This window comes from Rana temporaria, chromosome 1 (assembly GCF_905171775.1).
Source record: "Rana temporaria chromosome 1, aRanTem1.1, whole genome shotgun sequence".
Classification (NCBI taxonomy): Eukaryota; Metazoa; Chordata; class Amphibia; order Anura; family Ranidae; genus Rana; species Rana temporaria.
The window spans coordinates 76,733,805-76,754,276 of NC_053489.1; positions in this window are offsets into that span (position 1 = coordinate 76,733,805).

Here is a 20,472-nt window from a genome sequence, read left to right on the forward strand (position 1 = left end):
AGCAGCGGTGAGGGCTTCATTTTAAAGTAAGCCTCTCATAATGTGCTATACTAGCACATTATGGCATTAACTCTTGGGGGCGATACTTTACTACTGCTTTAAGGTAAGTAATTATCTGTCTTATCGCATATCCTGGAAAAATTAAGGAACAACTACTATATACCTGGGGGAGAGCCCAATTCCATCTTAGTAAACAAACCCTACATTTCAGAATTTCTAACCCCAACAGCTCTTAAAAAGTGTTGCCTCCCCACAGACTTACCGATTCAAACCATTGAGGCATCCTTCCTCTTTCGGGTTAAATAATACCTAGTGTCATTCAACCCACTTCATGTAAGCCCAGGGCTTCAAGACATCAAGGAGCAACAGAGGATTTATTGTAACTGCACTGAACAGAAAAGATGGCTACAATTAAGGATGCCAACTGCTATGGATCGTGAAGGGACATTTGCTGCTGTGCACAGTCCTGCTACCGCTACTGATATTGCCAGTAGAGGCCCTGAGTATCCTGGGATTTTGAGATTTAGTACCACTGGATTGTTGTTTTTTATTTATAATCATTTAACTTGGAGGACTGCTGAACTATAATGTTGTGTACCTGTGTACATTAAATGCAGCCTTACCTGTGTACATTACATGCAGCCTGACCTGTACGTGGTGACTGGCGAGGATGTCATTACATCTGCCTGTCCGCCTGTCACTCATAAGACAGAGCAGCCCGAGCGGCAGTACTCCATTTGGCTGCTGGGGCTGCTCTATCTTCTGTGAGTGACAGTAGATTGCCCGGCTCTCGCAGGAGACGGCCGCCCTATATTGTGATATTGCGGCGGTGGCAGTGACGATGGGGCGGCCTGCGGCCTGGTCAGTATTCGCTCCATAAGACACGCAGGCATGTCTACCCATTTTTGGGGTGTGTGTCTTATGGAGCGAAAAATATGATACCTGTTTGTTTACTCTGATTGGTTCCAAGCTAGTTATTAACTGATACATTTCAGTTACACAGCTTTAAAGTGGAAGTGAACTACCTTGTATGATTTCTACCTATAGGTAAGCCTATAATAAGGTTTACCTATAGGTACAGGAGTAGCTGTCGGCCTGTCCACTGTGAGTGAGACAACACAACAGCCCAGTCATGAGTGGACCCTGGAGCAAAAAGCCCACTGGCCACCCCAGGAGTCATGGGGTATGTTGTGGCAGACCCAGACCTTAGCTACGGTGTGCACACGTTCGCTGGCCAGACTGAGGAGCCTACAAGGATCTATGTGCCAGATTCTCGTACCTGCGGTGCAGCGTAACGTAACCCGTTTACGTTACACCGCCGCAAGTTTTCAGTCTAAGTGCCCGATCCACAAAGCACTTACCTGGAAACTTGCGGCGGTGTATCGTAAACACGTCTGGCGCAAGGCGGCCCAATTCAAATGGGGCGGGTACCATTTAAATTAGACGCGCTCCCGCGCCGGACGTACTGCGCATGCTCCGGTCGCAAGTTTCCCGACGTGCTTTGAGCGAAATTACGACGCGCCGACGTGTTGAGAATCGCGACGTGCGTAACGTACTTACGCCGGGAAAACAAAAAAATTCAAAAGCGACGCGGGAAAGACGGGCATACTTTAACATGGTGGAGTAATTTTACACCATGTTAATAGCAGCCCTATCTTTGCGACGGGAATCTAAAACTTGCGACGACGTAATGACGAGAAAAACCTTCGTGGATCGCTCTAACTGCTAATTTGCATACCCGACGCTGGTTTACGACGCAAACTTCCCCAGCGGCGGCCGAAGTATTGCATCCTAGGATCCGACTGTGTAATTCAATTACACCTGTCGGATCTTAGGGCTAGCTATGCGTAACTGATTCTATGAATCAGTCGCATAGTTAGAACGGCCCTAAAACAGAGATACGATGGCGTATCAGGAGATACGCCGTCGTATCTCTTTTGTGAATCTGGCCCTATATATCCAGCCTGCCACCCAGTCGGCAGTTGATAGAAGAATCTCAGATAAAATAAAATAAAAAATAAAATGAAAAATTTCTTCAGGGCGCCGGGCCCAAAGTGAGCCACGTCCTTCTCCTCTGCTAGGCCCCTGGGCGGGGCTGTTCAACTCTGTTAAATTAACATGTGTTTAAATATCTAACATGTTCTGCCTAGTCCTCTCCTATGAACAGGAACATAACCCATATGTCAAGACTTGTGAAGGCTGTGTCCGTCCATGGATAATAAGAGAAATTAGGTCCCTCTGGGCCTACGAGTTACATAGTTTGCTAGTACTCACCATATAAACTATACCACTCTGCTGGTTTTCCTTAGGTGCACTATAACGTTGCTATACAACTTTTTGTCGTTATATTTTGATTGAACGATGATCCACTGTTTTGGTTTACATGTATACCTTCAGGCCGCTGGGCCCATGTAAATTCTGGTATTGTACACACACCTGTCTCTGTATACACACCTTGAATATCCTTAATAAAATGTTATGGGAAAAAAAATGAATAAAGCATATCCCTCTATAGTGTAGACTTGTCTCAATCCAGAGCACTGCGTCATTTCTGTCTGCTGCTTCATTCCTCTGCTATAAGTATGAGACACTTCTGATGAATTTTCCTGACACCAAGAGAAAAATGGTGACAGGGGAGGGATCTCCAGCAGATTGACAGCCTCAACTCTGTTCCTGTGTGCAGGGGGGGGGTGTTTCTTTCATCCAATCAGCTCTCAGAGCTCTCCTCTCCTCGCTGAGTGTAACTTCAGCTCAGTTTTTCAGAACTGAGAGATCCTGTCTAAATTCTGCACTTTGAATGGATGTAGGGGAAAGACAGGTGTAAATAAATATTGTAGGAGGATTTGTTTCATCTCTGTGTATCACCTGAAACTTGAGTCACGTCCCTGGGAATATGTAAAGGTTTACAGCCACTTTGAAAAAGCAAATTTGAAATAATAAAACATTCAGACAACTATGGATGGGCATGATGAGACAATTAAAACTCTGTATTTGAGCTAGGACTGTGAATACAGTTCCATATACATTTTACCCTGGTGGTCAAAGGGAGCACTTACACCTGCAATTCACATGGGGCAGTATTGATGGAGTTAAATATATGTTTTCATATTCTATAGGTGATTTCCATTTTTTTTTTTTTTTTTTTTTCAGCTAAATACAAGGGCAAACCTCTCAGACACTGTGAAAATTCTTGCACTGCCTGAAAAATGTGATGAGCCTGTTGGAGGAACAGTTTGTGAAATTGCTGGATGGGGTTCTACAACAAACTACATTGATAAACAATCAGACAAACTCATGGAGGCAAATGTAACCATACTGGACAGAAAATCCTGTTCCAAAAAATGGGAAGGAGTGCACAATATAACTCAAAATATGATCTGCACAAGTGTAAAGGCAGAAAAAACAGATACTTGCCAGGTATGTTGAAGAGCTGCTCTGTGGAACAGTAGAAATCAGTCAATAAACTCCTAATGTAGCATACATTGCAATGGTGCAGACACTATATAAGCCACTGAATGTAATTTTATTTTGAGATTTATAGGCTTCTTAAAGGGCATCCTATTATTTCATGAATCTGTTTTGTGCTTCTTACCCTAACATGTAGGCGCCAGGCTACAGGAGGCTTCAAAGTATCCCAAATTTGCCCCAAAAGGCATCCACCACTGGTAAATGTGTTTGTATCTAACTGATTCAGAGGCTCAGGATTCACTACTGTGCATGTACAGTAATTGGCCATGGATTTTGCATCTATTAGATATGGATACTTTGGCAACATACTACAACTGTAATGCAGCCGAGAATATCTGCAATTGCAAGTGTGGAAACACAATCAATAAACAAAGTTGTATGTATGGAAGTTGAAATATGGAAGTTGTAACAACAGTATTAACAAATGTCATGAATATAAAATGATTAATGCACATGTGACATAACAAGTATGAATAGGAATAAAAAAATAATAAGAATTGATTGCGCTATAAATCAGTTGGTATCAGTATCAGTTGGTTCAATAAGATATCAGCAGCCAGCACAATATTGAAGGAAGTCAAATATAAGATATATATGGTAAGTGTGCAGCGCTTTAAATCACAAAAGGACAATCCAGGAACAAAAGTTCAATAGTAGTTCAATCTGCGATATGCAGGGAATAAGGAGACCCGTCACCAGCACCCAAAAATGCCTGCGTGGGAAGGATAGGCCCGGAATAGAAGGGAACCTAGGTGGAGGGCCGGCATGACTGGTGGAGCTGGGGGGAGAACACCAATGGGCAGTGTGAGGAGGGGTTAAAAATCTGGTGATGGGGTGTGATTTAGAAAATAGGGAGGGGGTAGTGTATAGTATCCCGGGTTGGGGGGTGGGCCCAGCTCATTCCCGGGTAGCATAGCAGGATAGTGGGAACCAGCAGAGAGAATTTAGCAGGGAGGTTGTTTTTGGACTTTTTATTGCAGTCATGGACGCGTTTGAGGGCCTAGTAGAGCAGCTGCGCTCAGCTGCGGTGGAGAATGGGGCGCAGTGGCTGAATTCTCAGCTTTCTGTGCTAGTGCAGGGGTCGGGGCAGGGCTCTGCTTCGCCTGCCCCACTTACTCCACGTGCTCGGAGGTCTAGGCCTCCGGCGCGCTACTCTCCTGAGGTGACCCCTGGGGCGAGCCGCCACTCTGGGAGCCCGGTTTCGGACCCTCCAGGTCCGGTGGCGAAGCGCCCTGCATTGGCTGCCGGAGCTGGGAGGAATCCCCAACATCGGCGGGGCCCGGCCGGGAGGGTGGCTTCGGTGTCACCCTCCAGGCCTGCTTCGAAGGCACTGGAGTCGACGGCGGGCCGGGCAGGGCCTTCCTCCCTACCTGGTAGCGCTCGGCGTGGACAGAAGGCTCCTCCATTCGGGCGGCCGCGGCCACAGCAGCAAGACGGGCGGATGGTCCGAGGGATGTCGGAAGAGCCGGAGCGGTGCCTGCAGGACGGCAGGGTGCTAGACGCGGGAGATCTGTCGGGTTGATGACGTCACGGCAGCGTGAGTGGGACCTTCGGCGCCTGCAACGTCCCCTGCCGACCAGGGGGACCACCGTTCGGAGGGGGAAATTTCGGACTCGGAGCCAGAGGTCCAGGTCGGAGAGGCGGGGATCTAGGGGAAACGGCTGGTCGTTCGGAACCTACTGGGCCGCGTGGTGAGTGTGGATCCTTGTCTGTCTCTGTACCTGTCTCCATCCCTGTCCCTGTCCCTGTCAATGTCCCTGTACTGTCAGGCTCTTGCTTGTTGGGTGGTGGTGCTCCCCCTGGGGCGATTGGAGGGGGGTTGGGTATGGAGGGCGGGGCTGGGGTGCCCTCCTTTGGTGCTGGGTCTCCAAAGGTGGGGGTGCTGGGACCGGGCACAGGTGAGATGCTGCTGCAGCATTTATGGGCTGCCCTGGCAGCGTTCAGGACCCCCATGGTGCCCCCCGCCGGCGCAGGGATTTCCCCGGTGTCGGCGTGGGTGGCGCAGAATAGTCCGGCGGGCCCGCCTGTGGGCGGGGGAGGGGTTTTGCCTTCCCTGGGGGTGGCCGACCCGGTGCCCCTCCCTGGGGGGTTGGCGGGGTCGGCATTCTCGCCTCCGCTGGCGGCTCAGCCACCGGTCTTTTCGCCACCAACTCTGGTGGCACCGGATCCGGCGGCAGTTTCGGCGCCTCTGGCCGCGCCGGCTCCGCCGCCGGTCTTGCCGGCACCCTCTCTGGTGGCGCCGGTTTCGACGGTTATGTCTGGGGCAGAGGGGCTGGCGGTTTCAGCGCCTCTTGCCACGCCTCCTGCGGCTACGGCGGCAACGGTGGCTGGCGCGGGGACGGGGGGTGTGGTGGCTGGTGCGGTGGTCGACGGTGTTCATCTGGCGGATTCGGCGAGAGGTAAGTTGTACATTTGCTATGAGGGGCCGTTGGGCTCTCATTTGAAGGCGGAAGTGAAGGAGAGGATTTGGAAAGGGGAGTATGTGGAGATTTTTTCTCTGCTTCCCCTTGAGAAGTTCAATCTGGACAAGATTAAGCCCGACGAGAGCAAAAAGGAGGAGGAGGAGAGACGGCGGTACCGGCTGATCCCGAGAACGATTGCGAACTGGACGCAGGCCTTTCACATCCTGGCGAGCGTCATTGGGGAGAAGGCCCCGGAGAATTGTTCGGGTTTGTTTGGCTACCTGGATGCGATTAGCGAGGCTCAAAGGATTTACGGGGGAACGGCATGGCTCCGGTACGACGAGCAGTTCCGGCAACGGAAGGCCGTTAGGCCAGCTCTGCGCTGGGACCAGAAGGATATCGGGTTGTGGGTTAAGCTGATGGTTCAGGCGAAAGCCGTGCCGCCGCCCTTTCACGGGGGGGCCGGGGGTGCTTCCTTCTCGTCATCGTCGGCCGCGAAGAGCAAGGGGTATTGTTGGCAATACAACGATGGGACCTGTAAGTATGGGGGCTCCTGCTGCTTTAAGCACGAGTGCTCTGGCTGCGGGGGGGCCCACCCCTGGTCCAAGTGTTTCTGAAAGGGGAAGAAGCCTGCCGACGCTGGAAAAAGGGAGGACGCCGGTGAAGGTGGAAAAGATGGTGCCGTACCTAAGTAGGTATCCCGATAGGGGGGCAGCCAGGGCATTGTGGGCGGGTTTTCGGGATGGGTTCCCCATACCTAGCTCGATTGCCTCAGTCCCCCCTGTCCCGGCCAATCTGAAGTCGGCTCATGAGCATCCGGAAGTGGTAGCAGGTAAGTTGCGTAAGGAGGTGGCTTTGGGCAGGATGGCCGGGCCGTTTTCCGAGCCGCCGGTGAAGGACTTGGTGGTCTCCCCATTGGGCGTTGTGCCCAAGAGGGAGCCGAATCAATTCAGGCTTATTCACCATTTGTCCCATCCAAAGGGGGGGTCGGTGAACGACGCGATTGATCCGGCCCTCTGTACCGTTTCGTATGCCTCTTTCGACGAGGCGGTGCGGTGGGTTCAGGCCTTCGGGAGGGGGTCGCTTTTGGCGAAGACCAACGTCGAGTCGGCGTTCCGTCTCCTGCCGGTGCATCCGGACAGCGTCAGGTTGCTGGGCTGTCGTTGGGAGGGACAATATTTTGCGGACCGGTGCCTTCCGATGGGTTGCGCTATTTCATGTTCCTATTTCGAAATGTTCAGCTCCTTTTTGGAGTGGGTCGTCAAGGACTTGTCTGGGCTCCCTTCGGTGCTGCACTATCTTGATGACTTTTTGGTGATTGGTCCGCCGGGCGAGCGGACTTGTCTCATTTTGTTGTCTACCTTGCAACATGTAAATTCAGTTACGTGATTTGCAATCGCTGCTGGGCAAGCTCAACTTTGCCTGCAGAATTATGCCCATGGGGAGGGTATTTTGCAGGAGGCTGGCGGCCGCGACGGCGGGGGTGAAGGCTCTGCACCATTTTGTCCGTTTGAGCCAGGATCATCGGGCGGACTTGCAGGTCTGGGATTCCTTTCTGGAACACTACAATGGCAGGTCCTTTTGGTTGCGTCCTGCTGTTCGCGCGGCTGAACTTGAGTTGTTCACGGATGCGGCCGGGTCTGTGGGATTTGCAGCCTTTTTCGGGGGTAGGTGGTGCGCGGACCGCTGGCCGGCGGAACTGGCTGAGTCTCCCCTCATCCGGAACTTGATGTTATTGGAGTTGTTCCCGATAGTACTTGCTCTGGAGCTGTGGGGGGTGGAGCTCATGAACCGGCGGGTTCGTTTTCACTGTGACAATCTGGGTGTAGTTCAGGCCGTTAATTCTTTGACGGCGTCCTCTTTGCCGGTCGTACGTTTGTTGCGGTACATGGTGTTGCTGTGTCTGCGTTTAAATTTTTTGGTGTCGGCTGTTCACATTCCTGGGGTGGAGAACGAGGTGGCTGATGCGCTTTCTCGTTTGCAGTGGGAGAGGTTCCGACAGTTGGCTCCGGGAGCGGATCCGGTGGGCGTCGCGTGCCCCAAGCACTTGTGGGACCTTGTCTTGACACCGTGATGTCGCTGGTACGTCGCTCGGTGGCGGATTCCACGTGGCGAGCATATGAGAGGGTGTGGCGTGAGTGGTCTGACTTGGTGAGTAGCGTCGGTGGTTGCTCCACCGACGAAGACAGGCTACATCTCTTGCTGTATTTCGTGGGGAAGAACTGCGAGGACGGGGTGTCGGTGACTTCGGTAAATAAAAAACTGTCGGGGCTTGCTTTCTTGTTCCAGCTCTGGGGGGTACGGGACGTGACTAAGGCCTTTATTGTGCATAAGGCGTTGAGGGGTTACAGGAGGGGTAGGTGCGGGCCGGACTCGCGTCGGCCCGTGTCGTTGAGCATGTTGGGGGTTCTGGTGAGTTCGTTACCTCGGGTCTGTTCTTCGGCGTTCGAGGCAAGATTGTTCCGGGCTGCTTTTGTGCTAGCCTTTTTCGGAGCACTTCGGATCGGCGAGCTGGTTAGTCCGTCGAAGTTGGTGGCCGGGGGCTTGGCCCTGGCGGACGTGGCGGTGGGTTTGGACTCGGCTGAGTTAATCATCCGCCGGTCCAAGACGGATCAGCTGGGCAGGGGGGTGAAAGTGGTTTTGGGGGCCGTAACTGGGTTGGACGTCTGTCCGGTCTCGGTCCTGCGGGATTGGCTGGGGATCCGGCCTCCTGGGGGGGCTGCGCTCTTGGTACATAAAGATGGAGCGCCCTTGTCGCGTTATTAGTTCGTGTCCGTGTTTCGGAGGTGTCTGTCGTTGGGCGGTTTCTCGGAGCTCGAGTATTCCTCGCATTCCTTTAGGATTGGGGCGGCCACGGAGGCGGCGAAGTGGGGGGTCAGCGACCAGATTCTGCAACAAATTGGTCGCTGGGAGTCACAGAGGTTCCGGCTCTACGTTCGCCCCCATTTGCTTTAAGGTTGTTTGGGGCGGGTCGCCTGGGGTGCATGTTTCCTGCTGTTGGTGTTTGTTCACGTTCTGGGGTGTCTTGTTGGGGTGAGGGTGTTCGGTGATGGATACGTGTCTATGTCCCCCCCCCTTTTTTCTTTGTCTTGCAGGTCCGCCGTGTTTGATGTGGATCCTGAGGCATTCATATGTCCATTGGGGAGCTAAGCGGGCCATGGTCAGGAGGAACGGGAAGCAGTTGGGTTTCAGTGGGGAGGAGGCTGAGTTGCATTGGATTGGGATCCCGGGCATGTTGTGGTCTCGGGTTCTTCCCGAGGTTCAGACATATGCCAGACTGCACAGGCCCCCGGACGTGCTTCTTCTGCATGTCGGGGGGAACGATTTATGTCTCAGGGCCGCTAGGGAATTGGTCAGGGACATCAAGTGGGACTTTATGAGATTGAGATCTGCCTTTCCTGACACGATAGTGTTGTGGTCTGACATAGTGGGCAGGGCGGCTTGGAGAGGGGCGCGGTCAGTGGAGCGGGTCAACAAGACCAGGATTAAGGTCAATAGAGCGGTGGGGCAGTTTGTAGTACGGAATGGGGGTCTGGTGATTCGTCACCACGAGCTGGAGGGGGACGCCGCATTGTTTTTGAGGGCGGATGGCGTCCATCTCTCAGCCATAGGGATTGACATGTGGGTCCTGGGGCTCCAGGAAGGGTTGCAGCGAGCCTTGCGTTTGTGGTGGGCCTCCCACGCGTGAGGCGTCACGAGTGGGAGTCTGTGGCATGGGTCTTGGTGGTAGAGTGGAGGAAGTCTGTTTATGACATGGGATGGGTTGGACCTATCTAGGTATGGGTACCCTCCCTAGTCGTAAATAGTGGGCTACAAGATAACATCGGGCTGCAGTGGCACGAAGCAACAGCTCGTCCCTGAGCTTGTGGGACCACGGCTAGGGGCCAGGGTGGTGTTAGTGCAGCCGATGGGGTAGTTGTCATATTCCTTCGCTCACCTTAAATAAGACAGCAGTTGTAAAGTTGTGGGTTGTTATGGTGTATATATATATATTGGTTGTTGTTTTATATATATATATTTATATATTTAAAGAGTGTTTTATTGTTTGTTATTTGTAATAATAAAGTGGCCGGCTGGCCTCTTAACCAAGAAGTAGTTTGTCTTTACTTAGGTTAAGTGGGGGCACGGGTACTGGGTTTGTAGTCGGGACATCAGCTATACACCAGTCAAGGATAGGCCCGGAATAGAAGGGAACCTAGGTGGAGGGCCGGCATGACTGGGGGAGCTGGGGGGAGAACACCAATGGGCAGTGTGAGGAGGGGTTAAAAATCTGTTGATGGGGTGTGATTTAGAAAATAGGGAGGTTGTAGTGTATAGTATCCCGGGTTGGGGGTGGGCCCAGCTCATTCCCGGGTAGCAGAGCAGGATAGTGGGAACCAGCAGAGAGAATTTCCTGCCCGCCCGCCCAATTTGTGGTGGTTAGGTTGAGGAATTTTAGGTGGATGTTTGGCATGGGTCTTGGTGGTAGAGTGGAGGAAGTCTGTTTATGACATGGGATGGGTTGGACCTATCTAGGTATGGGTACCCTCCCTAGTCGTAAATAGTGGGCTACAAGATAACATCAGGCTGCAGTGGCACGAAGCAACAGCTCGTCCCTGAGCTTGTGGGACCACGGCTAGGGGCCAGGGTGGTGTTAGTGCAGCCGATGGGGTAGTTGTCATATTCCTTCGCTCACCTTAAATAAGACAGCAGTTGTAAAGTTGTGGGTTGTTATGGTGTATATATATATTGGTTGTTGTTTTATATATATATATATATATATATATATATATATATACATATATATATTTATATATTTAAAGAGTTTTTTATTGTTTGTTATTTGTAATAATAAAGTGGCCGGCTGGCCTCTTAACCAAGAAGTAGTTTGTCTTTACTTAGGTTAAGTGGGGGCACGGGTACTGGGTTTGTAGTCGGGACATCAGCTATACACCAGTCATGACATATATTCGATGATTACTGCTGGAGGGTAATTTTTGAACAAGGGGGGTCACATCCAGGTTTGCTGCATCCACTATCTGGTCTGCTGCCAGTAGTAGTAGTTCAATAGTAGTTCAATCTGCGATATGCAGGGAATAAGGAGACCCGTCACCAGCACCCGAAAATGTCTGCGTGGGATGACATATATTCGATGATTACTGCTGGAGGGTAATTTTTGAACAAGGGGAGTCACATCCAGGTTTGCTGCATCCACTATCTGGTCTGCTGCCACTAAGTGTATGAAGATTGATGGGCTTCCTTCTTACCTGAGTTTACTTTATATAAGCTGATGTGACCTTTGTGATGAGGGTCCACTACATGGGGTAAGCGGCTATATTGGTGACTGGTCTCCTTATTCCCTGCATATCACAGATTGAACTGTTTATGAAATTTTGTTCCTGGGTTGTCCTTTTGTGATTTAAAGCTCTGTAAACTTACCATATATATGAATAGGAATAAATGGCATACATAAAACACAGAGCAACAGGGCCAAATTTACCACAAAGGTTGCGCGGCATTAATGTACTGATTATTAGAACACATTTGCTAAATTGAACACAAAGCACAAGGGCATCAAATTCTCTTTACATTTCAAAAATTAAGATGAATAACAACATGATCAAGGTATTATTAATCATAAAAAACACAACCCAAGAAGAGATTCAGAATACATCATAGTTTTTAAGAAGCAAACCATTTACTATTGCTATGGTAGGTTGTATTGTAAATACTATGGTGTTCCTGTATAAAGAACACTTGGTCGGCCACACATCCTAGCTATGACCAAGTACTGGTAAGCGTTAAACGTGATAGCTCCTCTCCAGGGCTCCTGCATTACCTATACTTTTTAAAAATGTCATTTTATTTCATCACAAAAAATGACCATCTGTACGCGGCATAACAGACAAAAAAGCGTGAATCGTCTTTTACTAACAAGTAACCAGCTAACAGCAGCCTCAAGGCGAATAGAACTTCCCATTTAGAGTGCCGTCGCTTTGTTCATCATTTTTCAAAAACGATGGTGTGTGGGCAACATCATTTTTAATGATGAAGTTGGAAAAACGTAGTTTTTTTTCATGATAAAAAATGAAATTTTTTTTCATGCTGAAAAGTGATCGTGTGTACGGGGCATTACACAGAAAATATTTAATCTATAAATCAAAAATCAATACATTGCATAGGCAACAGACAAAATTTTCAATATTAACAATATGTTATATTCCATAATATAACAAATACATACAATGCATTTGTCCAAAAGAAGGGAAGGAGGAACAAGGGGGATGAAGGAAGAAAAGACAACCACCACATAACCAAACACAAACAACATACTTACTTTTTTTTTTCTTCCTCCTTCCCACATACACACACCTAGGATGCAAGTTTGTACATTTACACAAAACATTTAGGTATCTCTGCACATGCCGGGGTAAGACTCCAACTATATAACTTTTGTGCAAATATTGTGCTTTGCGACTTCCATAATTTTTTCCTATGGATCCTCTGTTTTGGGGGTTTTAAGTAACCCTATGTAAAAAATGTAGCTTGTGTGTGGAAAAAATAAAACATTGGCCTGGAAGAAAAGGTCATGTGAGGATTAGGGATGAGACCGCTGTTCGATTGGAACGTAAGTTTGACTAGAATATCGGGTGTCCACTCGTTCTTCTAATTTTATTGGGTATTCGCGGCAAATTCGAGCGCTGCGGAACGCCCCATAATGCACTGCGAGGTCACCTGCATACTTTGGTCAATCACAGCGTGCTCTGCTGTGAGAGACAAAATTGGCCAAAGGCAGGGTGCCTTTGGCCAATCATGGCTCGGGGGTACTAAGCCTACACCCCACACTATATAAGGCTGCTTACATAGCGGCCGTGTAGTGTCTGGACGGAGATAGATTGAGCTATATTAGGCAGGCAGGTTTGTTAGAGCCAGTGTATTTGAAAAGTGCAAATGAAAATACCGAGCCGCCTGGCTCTCTTCATCAGCAGCAGCAGCAGCAACACCACTGCTCAGGCTCCCGCATGGAGCCCTCCTGACTCCTGTCAGCAACCTCAGACTCAGGTCTCTGGGTTTCACAGTGCAACCTGCACTCTCTAGCTACTCCAGCACACCTGCACACTCTGGGTTCTCCCTTGCAAGCCTGGACTCCTTGGGAGGGTGGAGACCAGAACCATGGGCAGGTGTCTACAAATAGGCCTGCACACACCTGACCAGTCATTGTGCTGGTGAATCTCAAAATCTGGGGATTGGGGATTTCATCCCACCCAGATCTCTAAGAAATCCCCCGGCTCCAGGTCCCAATGTGGACTTTATTAAATAATGAAAAAAACTGAAACGCCAGTTTCCTCTGTACATTATAAGCTCCCTGGAGCCCCTCAACCCGTCCAGTTGAGTATTCTGGGTCACTACACTGGTGGGGCACCACACTACCACAATATATACTCTGCATTTAGTGTAAACTAGATATTCAATGTCATTTAGGCAGTGTAGTATATAACACAGTGTATTGAGGTGGTTAAGGGGAACCCTGCGCCAAAAAGGTGTGGGGGTCCCCCCAAAATCTATACCCGGCCCTTCAGGTCTGGTATGGATTTCCCACGCCATTTTTAAAACAAAGAATGGCGTGGGATCCCCCCAAAATCCATACCAGGCCGCTTGCCCCCCCAAAGCACCTTGTCCCCATGTTCATGGGAACAAGGGTCTCATCCCCACAACCCTTGTCCAGTGGTTGTGGGGGTCTGCGGGCTTATCAGAATCTGGAAGCCCCCTTTAACGAGGGTGCTCGCTTGTCCCCCCCTTTTCTGGCCTGCCATGGCTGCTTGCTCGCATAAGGGTCTGGTATGGACCCCCACGCAATTTTTTTATTTTTTTAACATTTTGGCATGCAGTTCCTCTTAGAATCCATACCAGACATGAAGGGCCTGGTATGGACTGGGAGGGGGACCTCACGCCATTTTTTTTCTATATGTTTTTTTATCTATATTGCCGGGAGCCGGCAAAACATTACAGTCGCAAGCAATCTTGGAATTTTTTTTTCTTTAGAAATGTAATTTTGCTGCGGTACTGTAATAAACATTGGAAAGATGTACTATTTTACAGACAGACTGGGGAAAACTGGGAAAAACTGAAGCAATGGCACCTATGTGCCGTTGCTGCAGTCTCCATGCCGTTACCGGTGGCTCCTGCGCGCATGCGCAGGAGTGACGTCATCACGGCTCTGACCAATCACAGTGCCGGAGCTGCGATACCCTTAAGTAACTCCGGGACGACATGTCGGCGGCCGGAGGGGGAGACGAAGACCGCTGCGGGGGCTTCGATCTGAGGTAAGTAATACATAATGAGCTAGTATGCTATGCTAGTATGCTTTTTTTAACAAGGGTTTGCTTCCTTTTTAAGCATTATTAAAATCACTGCTCCTGAAAAAACGGTTGTTTATAAACTTTTTTTTGCATTGATACATGTCCCCTGGGGCAGAACCCAGGTCCCCATGCACTTTTTATGACAATAACTTGCATATAAGCCTTAAAAATTAGCACTTTTGAGTTTGCATGTTTTGGTGTGAACCGAACCAGGGTGTGTTCTGCTGATCCCTAGTGAGCATGATAGCATGCTGTCAAATTATTAGAGCTTCATCCACCTGAAACTGTTTTATAGTTCTACAGGGGGGTCTAGTAATTTATTTATTTATGTATTTATTTATTTTTCCAGGGAGATTCTGGTGGACCACTGATCTGCAATGGAGTGCTGCGGGGTGTCGTATCTTTTGGATACCCTGAATGTGGTATTCCTGGAAATGCCTCTGTCTACGCTTTTTTAAATAGAAGGATCACTTGCTGGATATATAAACAACTGAGTGGCTTGCCTTAAAGAAAAGCCTTCCAAAAAAATAAAAATGAAAAAGTATAATATAGTACAGGTGTATAGTACATAAGTACTATACAAGTTAGATTGCAGTTTGACATTACTCTGCTTTAACCTGCAATCAGCTATGTCAGGGGTAGTGAATTAAAATTCACGGGGATCCGGTCAGAAAATGTTTCTTCTAGCGGAGGTCCGAGTGTCACAGACTGGTCCCCCCATCAGATTGGTCCCCCCTCATCACAAATTTGTCCCCCCTCCTCACAGACTGGTACTCCCCCCCATCACAGACTGGTACTCCCCCCCATCACAGACTGGTACTCCCCCCCCATCACAGACTGGTCCCCTCCCATCACAGACTGGTCCTCCCCCCATCACAGACTGGTACTCCCCCCATCATAGACTGGTCCTCCCCCATCACAGACTGGTCCTCCCCCCATACAGACTGGTCCTCCCCCCCTTACAGACTGGTCGTCATCCCCTTACAGACTGCCCCCCCTTACAGACTGACCCCCCCTTACAAACTGGTCCCCCCCTTACAGACTGCCCCCCATCACAGACTGGTCCCCCCTTACAGACTGGGTCCCCCTCCATCAGAATGCCCCCCCTTACAGACTGCCCCCTCCCATCACAGACTGCCCCCCCATCACAGACTGGGTCCCCCCCTTACAGACTGGGTCCCCCCTTACAGACTGGGTCCCCCCCTTAAAGACTGGTCCCCCCTTACAGACTGGTCCCCCCCCTTACAGACTGGGTCCCCCTCCATCACACTGGCCCCCATCACAGACTGGTCCCCCCCTTACAGACTGGGTCTCTCTCCATCAGAATGGTCCCCCCTTACAGACTGGGTCCCCCTCCATCAGTCTGGGTCCCCCTCCATCACACTTGGTCCCCACTACATCACACTGGTCCCCCCCCATCACAGACTGGTCCCCCCCTTACAGACTGGGTCCCCCTCCATCAGAATGGTCCCCCCTTACAGACTGCCCCCCCTCATCACAGACTGCTCCCCCCCTTACAGACTGGGTCCCCCTCCATCAGACTGGTCCCCCCTTACAGACTGGGTGCCCCTCCATCAGAATGGTCCCCCCCATACAGACCCCCCTAGATAGCAGACTCCTGTCCTCATAGCAGCACAGCGCTTCCCCCTCCCCACAGAACCCTACCTTATTTACACAAGATGTGCACTGCGGCCGCTCTGGACAATGGGTGGGACAAGTTCAAGGTGAGTGATTGATTGCTAGGACCGCCCCGCTGCGTAGCAACCAATGACGCGCGTCTTAACTTAAAAAGTCCCGCCCTTTGTTCAGAGTGGCAACGCTTCTCATCTTGTGTAAATAAGACAGGTGGAGGGCGGGTGCAGCGTTCCGAGGGACAGACAAACCCGTGCGCGACACGCCTGCCATGCTGTAAACATAGCAGCAGGCGGGCGAGCCAGCGGCGGGGTGAGGAGTGAAACATGCAGGCAAACTATTTGGCGAGGCTGCGGTCCGGGTAGTATGGCTACTGGGGCCGGAACCGGACCGCGGTCCGCCATTTAGTGATGCCTGAGCTATGTTTTTCCAAAACAGACAAAAGAAATACAATTTTGCTTACAGCTTTGCAGCTTTATCTGCACACAATTCTGAACCTGTTTGTGAGGTTGACTCAGTGATTTTAACTCCAATCTCATGGTTGGCATAATAGAACATCCAGTTATATAATATTACAGACATTAACTTATATTACAGTAATGTGTACAGTAAATATTTTCAAAGCATTTTTTTTCAGGACCCCTTTATACCCATCCAGCAAGTTAATACACTTTGCCATAAAGTAGCCCATTCATTTTAACACGTCAGAAAATCTGACATGAATCTTTCTTTTTCAATACAGCACACCACAATGCACAGATGGTTTCTATGTGTGCACTATGGTGCACTGAAATGCATGTGAATTGTTGTGGTAAAGCATAGGTGTATCCAGTCTTAAAAGAGAAGTATGGCAAAAGCTTTTTGGTCATACTTCTCTTGTGGGTCACAGGAGTGCACTTACTTTTGCTCTCCTGAGACCAAGTCAGCTGATAGTGGGCTATTGGTCAAGTCACCAGAAGAAAGCCATTACTATGCAAATGCCACAAATTATCCCACATACAATACGCCAAACAACACAGAGACAAGCCTCAAACCTTCTGGCACAAAGTCATTTGGAGTGATGAGACCAAAATTTTGCTTTTTGGTCACAACCATACTATTTGTGTGTGTGTTTTTTATTGGTTGAACCAGATTGACTAGTGCCTTTTTCAACCTGAGTAACTATGTAAGCCACCTGAGGGTCCCTAACCACTTTCAAGTGGTAAAAGGGTGCTACACATTAAATTATATTGAAAACAGTCAGGGACTGCAGACACTCTACAGAGGATTGTCAGAGACTCCAAACATACTATATGTGTGCAAACTAGAGAGCATAATACCAGGTGTGGGTATGTGGAGAATTACTCACAGGTTCTGACCCTGGCTCGCCCCTGCAATCACCATGCAAATAAGAAGAAAACTGGTTGCACACTGCAAATGTAATCCAATGAAATGTCCTTTATTCTACAAACATGGGACAACAGTGCAGTATAGGTTACAGTAGACACGTTTTACACCTAGGAGTGCTTAGTCATAACCACAAGGGAGTCAAGAGCAGTGTCATTTATACTTCTTACCAAAGGGTGGATACCTGTGTTAATCAGTTCTTTTCTCCTTCTGGACAAAAATGCATCAATGGACATAAAAAGCAATAAAGAAGAGCAATACACACATGAAATGTAAAAAATCATATAGAATGACCAAATAAAATAATTTGAGTGAGTATATCCACTTAAGCCCCGGACCAATATGCTGCCTAAAGACCCAAGGGGTTTTTACAGTTCGGGACTGCGTCGCTTTAACAGACAATTGCGCGGTCGTGCGACGTGGCTCCCAAACAAAATTGGCCCCCCCTTTTTCCCCACAAATAGAGCTTTCTTTTGGTGGTATTTGATCACCTCTGCGGTTTTTATTTTTTGCGCTATAAACAAAAATAGAGCGACAATTTTGAAAAAAATTCAATATTTTTTACTTTTTGCTATAATAAATATCCCCCAAAAACATATATAATTTTTTTTTTCCTCAGTTTAGGCCGATACGTATTCTTCTACCTATTTTTGGTAAAAAAAATCGCAATAATCGTTTATCGGTTGGTTTGCGCAAAATTTATAGCGTTTACAAAATAGGGGTTAGTCTTATTGCATTTTTTTTTTCTACTACTAATGGCGGCGATCAGCGATTTTTTTCGTGACTGCGACATTATGGCGGACACTTCGGACAATTTTGACACATTTTTGGGACCATTGTCATTTTCACAGCAAAAAATGCATTTAAATTGCATTCTTTATTGTGAAAATGACAGTTGCAGTTTGGGAGTTAAACACAGGGGGCGCTGTAACATTTAGGGTTCACTTTGTGTGTGTTTACAACTGTAGGGGGGTGTGGCTGTAGGACTGACATCATCGATCGAGTCTCCCTAATAAAAGGGATCACTCGATCGATGCGCCGCCATAGTGAAGCACGGGGAAGCCGTGTTTACATACGGCTCTCCCTGTTCTTCAGCTCCGGGGAGCGATCGCGACGGGGCGGCTATAAACGAATAGCCGCGCCGTCGTCCCGGATCGCTCCCCGAGGCTTACCGACCGCCGCATGTCCTGGGGGGGGGGGGGGTCACGATCAGACCCCCGACCCACGTCAAGCAGAGGACGTACAGGTACGTGCATGTGCCTGTCCGTGCCATTCTGCTGACGTATATTTACATGAGGCGGTCCTTAAGTGGATATATAGAGCAGCCCATAGAGGATCAGTCTTAGAAAGACCTTACATTAAAAATATAAAAATAATTTTACACTATTTATACAAAATAAAAACAATATATAACATTACAACGGTTGTTTCATATTCCAAAGTCCATATATGCATACCAAGACAGCATATATTGAAGCGCAATAGCCTGTAGTTAGAAAAAAGTAAAAAACAAACAACAAAAAGCAAGAAAAGATATATCGGGCATGTATATATCAGGAAAATAGCTATCAAAAACAACACTCCCAAACGAACAACACTGTTCTTTAGGAAATATTAATATCTCCTATTATAACCCATATTCATTTAGGGAACCAAAAAAAGGGACCAATGGTATTTGTATAGATACTAGTTTCTGATTGTGAAATAAAAAAAAAATACTTCTGGCTGTCACATAGGATAATGGAATACCATAATTACTCATAAAAATGAAAAATATCTCATTCATGGTTCAGCCCTTGTTGAATCCAGGTTTTCAGGTGCAATATCCAAAATGTTTCCCTTTTACAGAGAAGGTAAAATAAATCACCATCCCTTTTTGGAATTTTTACTTTTTCAATGACCTGAACCTGCACTGCTGAGAGATTACCTGCATGGTAATTTCTGAAAAATGATGGGCTACATTGGTTGAGAGGTTATTTTCCATCTTGTGGAGATGTTCATAAAAGCAGTCTCTAAGTCACCTAATTGTGCACCCCACATATTGAATGTGATATGTCTCAGGCCGCGTACACACGGTCGGACAAAACCGATGAGAATGGTCCGACGGGCCATTTCCATCAGTTCACCGCTGAAGTGGCCTGATGGTCTGATGTGCGTACACACCATCGTTCCAAAAACCGATCGGGTCAAAACGCGGTGACGTCAAACACACGATGTGCTGAATAAAACTAAGTTCAATGCTTCCAAGCATGCGTCGACTTGATTCTGAGCATGCGCGGGTTTTGAACCGATGCTTTTCTGTACTAACCATCGGTTTGGACTGATCGGACAGCGGTCCATCGGTTCGGTTTTGAAGCATGTTTTAAAATTTTGGACCAAAGCAAAACAGAACGATGGGCTATACACACGGTCGGTTTGGACCGATGAAACGGAACCTCGGTCCATTCTCATCAGTTTTGTCCGACCGTGTGTACGCGGCCTTACAGGTAATCAAATAAATAACATTTTCAGGTCACCTGTGGCCAGATGACAGATGCACCCCGTTGGAGTCAGGAGTGCACCACAAGGTAGTGAACCCTATGGCAGACTGCTGCGGGTGGAACACAGAGTGGATATGGAAGGCAGGTCCACTGGAGCACAGACAGGGATCCCACAGGAAGCTTGAGCCCAAGATTCCCCAGGGCGAGGAGTCTAAGATACAGCAGGTATTCACCAGAGCCTCTAGTGGTGAGGATAGCCTTAGCTGCAACTAAATCCAGGTCGCGGCCTCCAGAGTCCCCCAGCTCACGCTCCGTAGGGCATAGAGGATAGAGGGGAGGCAGCCACTCAGGATACAAGAGATAGTGAGGGGTAAGCCATGGTCAGGACGACAAGCAGACAAGGATAAACAAAAGACAGGCCAAAGGTCAGGGTCACAAGCACACAGGAATAGTCGGGGACAAGCCAAGATCGGTACACAGAGATAAACGTAGCACACGGCAAGCAGGAACAAACAACGTTGATCAGCAAGGCAGACCTGCAGTACACTGGTTAATATAGAGTTCCTGATATGGCCTGGGGTGGAACCATACAGGGAGGAGAGATGATAAGAGCAGCCAGGTGAGAGTGTCTGGCCTCTAAGGTGAAAACATGGAGAGGAAGGTAAGCTGCCAGACATTACTGCATATCCATAACACATATATGGTATTACAATTAAAAATGTAATTCACTTTATATGTCTTATTTTCCACTGATGAACTAAAAGT